The sequence below is a fragment of the Panthera pardus genome, unplaced genomic scaffold (genome assembly GCF_024362965.1).
Source record: "Panthera pardus isolate Hobbes unplaced genomic scaffold, ASM2436296v1 HiC_scaffold_13, whole genome shotgun sequence".
Lineage (NCBI taxonomy): Eukaryota > Metazoa > Chordata > Mammalia > Carnivora > Felidae > Panthera > Panthera pardus.
The window spans coordinates 32,677,331-32,683,042 of NW_026526688.1; the positions used below are offsets into that span (position 1 = coordinate 32,677,331).

General features: G+C 45.2%; 1 non-coding gene across 1 annotated transcript; it reads left to right on the forward strand.

Moving 5' to 3' along the window:
* The first annotated feature begins 241 nt into the window (after positions 1-241).
* On the forward strand, positions 242-326 carry TRNAR-UCG (transfer RNA arginine (anticodon UCG)). The gene has a single exon. It is a non-coding gene; the product is annotated as a tRNA-Arg (tRNA).
* Positions 327-5,712: the final 5,386 nt, after the last annotated feature.

Sequence of the window (5,712 nt, forward strand, 5' to 3'; positions counted from 1 at the left end):
TTGATAATAGCCATTGTAACAGGTGATAGCTCATTGTGGTTTTAGCTGATCACCTTTTTTGACAAAAAGAGAGCAAGGCTCAACTTTAGAGCCTTCAACACGCTAGTGAATCTAGCTAGAACTTAATAACATTGTTCGCGTTCATCTTTTTATTGGCCAGTGATATTGGTTATCTATTTATAGTACGGCTATAAAGTTTTCAAATAAATGTATTTAGTTTAAAAAACACTCAGTTGGGGGCGCCTGGGTGGCTCAGTCGGTTGAGCGTCTGACTTCGGCTCAGGTCACGATCTCGCGGTCCGTGGGTTCGAGCCCCGCGTCGGGCTCTGTGCTGACGGCTCAGAGCCTGGAGCCTGCTTCCGATTCTGTGTCTCCCTCTCTCTCTGCCCCTCCCCGTTCATGCTCTGTCTCTCTCTGTCTCAAAAATAAATAAATGTTAAAAAAAAAAAATTTTTTTTAATAAATAAAAAATAAAAAACACTCAGTTGATCTCACTGCATACACTATGTATATGGCTACTGCAAAATTTGTGAATGTGGCCAATTAATGAAAGATTGGGAAGCACAGCTACCAGCGTGTGAAGACAGACAGAAGTTAAGACAGGTTACCCAAGGAGCTATAGAGACTGGAGGAAGAGGTCATTACGAAAAACAGAGCACAAGCTTTGAGGGTCACCAAATGCCCTAGCCTCCCCGTAGTTGAAATTTGGGTTTCCGGATCTGAGCTCCTGGGACAAGCGATTGTGGGAGGGACAACCACAGAATGTGAGCATTGCCTGCAGCCCTTTGTGGAGACAAGCAGCCTTGGGTGCCCAGGGAGATAGCGAGGCAGTGGAGGAAAGAGGAAATATCTAGATAAGTATGAAGCCCTGAGGCTCAGTTTCCAATAAGCACTGTATGAAGGTCATAAACACATAGAGGAAAAGCCCTGGGGCACCATGGAGAGACCACTTAACTGGCAGCCAAGAGACCTCGTTTGAGTTTCAGCTATGCTGTCTAGATGTGTGGCCCAAGCCAAACACTTTCTTGCACCTCAGTATCCTCACCCGTGCAACCTTCCTCCCAGTGAACTCCATTCTTTGCCTCTACATCCTTTAACAAGTATATCACCAAAATTGCCAATTTGGTAACAGGGATGCAATTTACAAGAGACAATATATTCATTTCCAGCATGGTCTCTCGTCCTTAACCAACCTCGCCCCGATGCGCACACACAGTTGCATGTAGAGTTATAATCATTTGGCTGTTAATATAATCACTGGCAAATGTTGGTCATAAATACTCAGTGCTAACGGGGTCACATTCCCCGGTGGACACTGCGGAATGTGCCTGGTGGGTGGTGGAGGGGAACCACTTTTCCAGGGAAGTACCGGAGAATTAACTACCAATCTATGCCTCCGTGGCCCTTCAAACGGTACTAGCACTCTCCTCCCACCCAACCTGATAAGCCCCGCTTTCAACCCCAAGCAGAACTTGCCCGGCCTTTTGGCAAAAGTACTTCGACTCTTAATATCGGGAACTGCATATGGCACATAAAATCACAACTGTTCTCGCTTGGGAATTAAGAAAGCAGGAAGGCAAGCGTGGATTTTGTCTTGGTAAGTTGAGGTTCAGCAATTGCTGTCATGAGACTCACCCAGAGAAATTCTCCCTCCGTTTATTGCCCCCTAAAGGGCTATTGCACTGCCATAGGTGTTGAAATGGCAGACAGGAAAGAAAGCAGCACAAAAATACAATCCAACTGCCATTCGTATTTGCTGAGCGCCCACTGTCAGTTGCGCTCAGGAGGAGAGAATATGGTGGCCGGTCTCGAGATGCTTGTGATCAGGATACAGAGTAAAGGCTAAGACCCGCAGACAGTGAAAGAAAGCAAACCTCTGAATGCCGAGCACAAAATCAGGTGACCTCCATTTCAGCCAGCCTTCGCTTTCACTGCCTCAGCCCCCAACAGTCAGTTCCCCAACACTCAGGCAGAGATAGCTTTTATTTTTTTTTATTTATTTATTTATTTTTTTTCATTTTTTATAAGCAGCATTTCAAGTATACCTTTCTTTTTTTTTTTATTTTTTTATTTTTTAATATATGAAATTTACTGTCAAATTGGTTTCCATACAACACCCAGTGCTCATCCCAAAAGGTTCCCTCTTCAATACCCATCACCCACCCTGCCCTCCCTCCCACCCCCCATCAACCCTCAGTTTGTTCTCAGTTTTTAACAGTCCAGAGATAGCTTTTAAAGCACAAATCCAGTCGTGTCCCTTCCTTGTTTAAAGCGTTTCACGGCCCCGCCTCCGCATTCCTCACTTGGTTTTAAAAGCCATTCAGGATTGAGTCTCTGCTTACCTCTGGGCCTTGTTCCTCACCGCTCTCCTCCCTCCCTGGCCTCCACGTGTGGCCCGGAAGTTTGCCCTGTTCCCCAAATCCTTTCCCAGCATGCTGCTCTGCTCATGCTGCTCCAGGAGCGTTTCCGCACACCCAGTCACCTGGCTACTTGCCCATCCTTCAAGCCTCAGCTTAAACATCATTACCCATCGGGGCTGCTTTCCTTGGTCCATGGCCTCCCATGTCACAGGATTTCGCATACCAGATTGTACCTAATTTTCTAACTGGCTGTTGCCTCCATTCTCCTCCAAGATCCGACAGGCCAGGGAACCATGACTGTGTTAATCAACACAGTATTCCCTCCCTGTAACACAAAATGCACTTTTGAAATGCTCGCTCAATACGTTTGAGCGAATGCGTGTGTGCTGTAGATAGAGAAAATGAAGATTAATAAGGGCGGGAATGTAAAGAAAGGAGGCTTGCGTGGAGGAGGTGCTCTTTGACCTGGACCTTTAGGGTGAGCAGCGTTGCAAAAGGGGAGAGAGGAGATTAAACTATGGTCACTAGCATAGGGAAAATACTTTGAAGTATATCCAACACATGGAGGGTGTTCAACGATGTGTAAACCAATGAATAAACAGGTTAACGGATAAAAAATTAATAAGCGAACGGCTTTCTCGATGAAAGGAGTAACAACATGAATTAACATGAATTAAAGGTATTTTTCTAAAAACCTAACTAGCACCTTTTATCCACGATAGAGTACGTAAGTGGGGGCGGGGGGGTTATCGAAAGGTCACAAATAACCAGCATTTTCCATGTCTCGTGTCATTTCCGACACCCTCCAATCCTACCTTCCCCTGGATGTTTCGTTATTATTTTTAAGAGTCCGGGAATCTAGAAAAACGTCTCCCGGTTGCTTTTGTACTTGAATGAGTTTTTTTCCCCACAGTTCTCACCTTAAAACGAAAAGAAACGCAGCCTTTCTACTGCAAGTATATCCAGAACAGAGTAGACTGACAGTTATTTCAAAGCCAACCTCAAAAACATTTTTCAGACATGATAGGGTTCTGAGATTTCCCCTCTTCTCAAAGGCTGTGGATTATCCCAGAATTTTCTATCTGGTTTGCTATTCTCCCGACTAGAAGTCCTGATTAATAGGGGACACGGAGCCCTGCTTAGAAAAATTCAATACATTATTCTCTAGTCTAATATATCCTAAGCAACTCTTTTGTAAACCCACGTTGTAGCGCTCACGTTTACTTTGTCCTCTGGGGGTTTGAGAGGCCAGGAAAGGGAGAAGTGAAGAGAAAGAAACCAGCTTCTTGGCAGCTTCTCAACAATAGCCCCAGTTCCCCAGACCCTCCAAAAAAAAAAAAAAAATCTTTTACATAGTTGCTCTAACCAAGAAAATATGCATCGCTTCCTGACAGATTGGATAATGTGGAGATTTGAGAAAATTGTGGAATTCCCCTTATTTTCATTTCACCCCCAAATGCTTTGGGTGCAAACGTAACTTCCACCCACACATCCTAGTGGTTTCCTTTTCCTAAACTGAGGGATGGAAACGGGGAGCAGTAGGTGAGCAGAGGCGCTTGTTTAGGCCGGAGCCATCAAAATGGCGCCCAATCCCATTTGGGGCTGCCCCTTTGGGTCAGTGCTGGGCGGCAGTCCAATCCCTTTCAGCAGCAGGACCAGCTGACCCGGCTTCATTGAGATTAGATACTCACGGACAACACAAGGAAATCTTCCAACTTGTACGTTGGAGAATCTGAAGGAACCTGAATCCCAGCTTACAGTTGCCAAGAAACTCTATATGATGCAGGTGCAAATCATTTTTTCCCTCTTTTAAATTCAGACTCATTAAAATATGTATTTTGCAAGGGGATTAAATTCAAACATCTGGGAAAGGGGGAAGAAATATCCACAACTCTGAAATATTTTTTACCTCGGTTTCAGATTTTGATTGTTTCATTTCTTTTAGGCTGGGGGTAAGGGGCTGCTTGCTGCTGGGAGGACAGAAAGGGGCAAGGAGAGAGTTAGAAAATTGCTTCGAAGGGCCCCAGACTTCATCAGCAGCCATAATTGTGGGAAAGTAACGTGAAGATGCCAAACAACAGGAAATTACCAGAAGAATCTGTCAGCACAATCAGCTGCTATTTTCATTGTTCTTTGGCAAATTTATACACAGTCGGGAACACCTGGGCTGGCCTGAAGCCCAGGTTTGACTAATTGCCAGGGGAGAGGAGTCGTCATTTGTCTTCGAAGGGATTTCCTCCATTCGCTCCTCAAAACATGTGGTTTCACTTTTCCCCTCTCTCCGCAGGAAATGGCAGGACAGTGAGACGCAAAATAAATGAGTTCACTTCCAAGAGGTTGCCTCCTAAGAGGCCACTCCAAAAATAACTGTCTTGTGAGAGGTTGTTAATAACCAAGATTCTATATACTGTCCTCAGAAAACAACATTTCAAAGGCACAATGATTTCCACCGCCAGCCCCTTTCCAGGGTCCCTCCTCTCACTCCTGCGCAAAGCCCCTCTCCTTGGAGTATAACCTTACCTGAATCCCCTTCCCTGACAAGTGAAAGGTGAAACTCCAACAGTAAGAGATGTCAGAGCCTGGTCTCCCTTGCTCCTCCTTGCTGCCCATCACTGACCTCCCCCTGAAACCCAGCATTTCGACGTCCCCGTGGGGACCAAGGGCGATTCCTCGAAGGCATATAGACTGAGCCCTGATCATCTGCATCAGCCTGCGCCCAGCGTAGAGTTGGTGCCAGATCGGTATTGGTTATGTAAAGAACGCCCAGGGGTTTGCACGAATCACCTGCTTTGCGGCATGCTGCCCAGGAGTGGGTGTAGATATGTTTAAATTGCTTGAACTTCAAGAGATCACCTTTTTACGAGAACCACCTGCCAAAGTGACAGCCTTCTCCCCTAACCTCTCTCCATATTTTTAGAGGTTAACATACCACTACACGCGCGCACACACACCCTTCTACCTCATACCCCTCATTATTTAAACATAGCTCTGGCCAAGATATCCTACTTGGGTAGCAAAGTCATGTTTTATATTCCTTCTTGAAGCCAATAGAGCTTTCTAACTTAATTGCCTAGTATTTTAAATGTGCTGATTGGGAAATGTCACAGTGACAGTATGTTTCATATTGAAATGTACATCCGCCTTTGGTATATTTTCACCTGCGTTGTGTTCAACCTCTCCAGTGATTTAGGGGTTCTGGCATCACATCAGCAAAGAATCAACTGCTTTTCCTTTCTTTCCTTCTTTCTTTTTTAAAGCATTTAGAGCATGCGGCAGATCATTACTACCCTAGGTAAAGCCAGCAACATTTGGGTTTGATTTGGTTTCGGTCACAGACCCCTTTCTCAAAGTT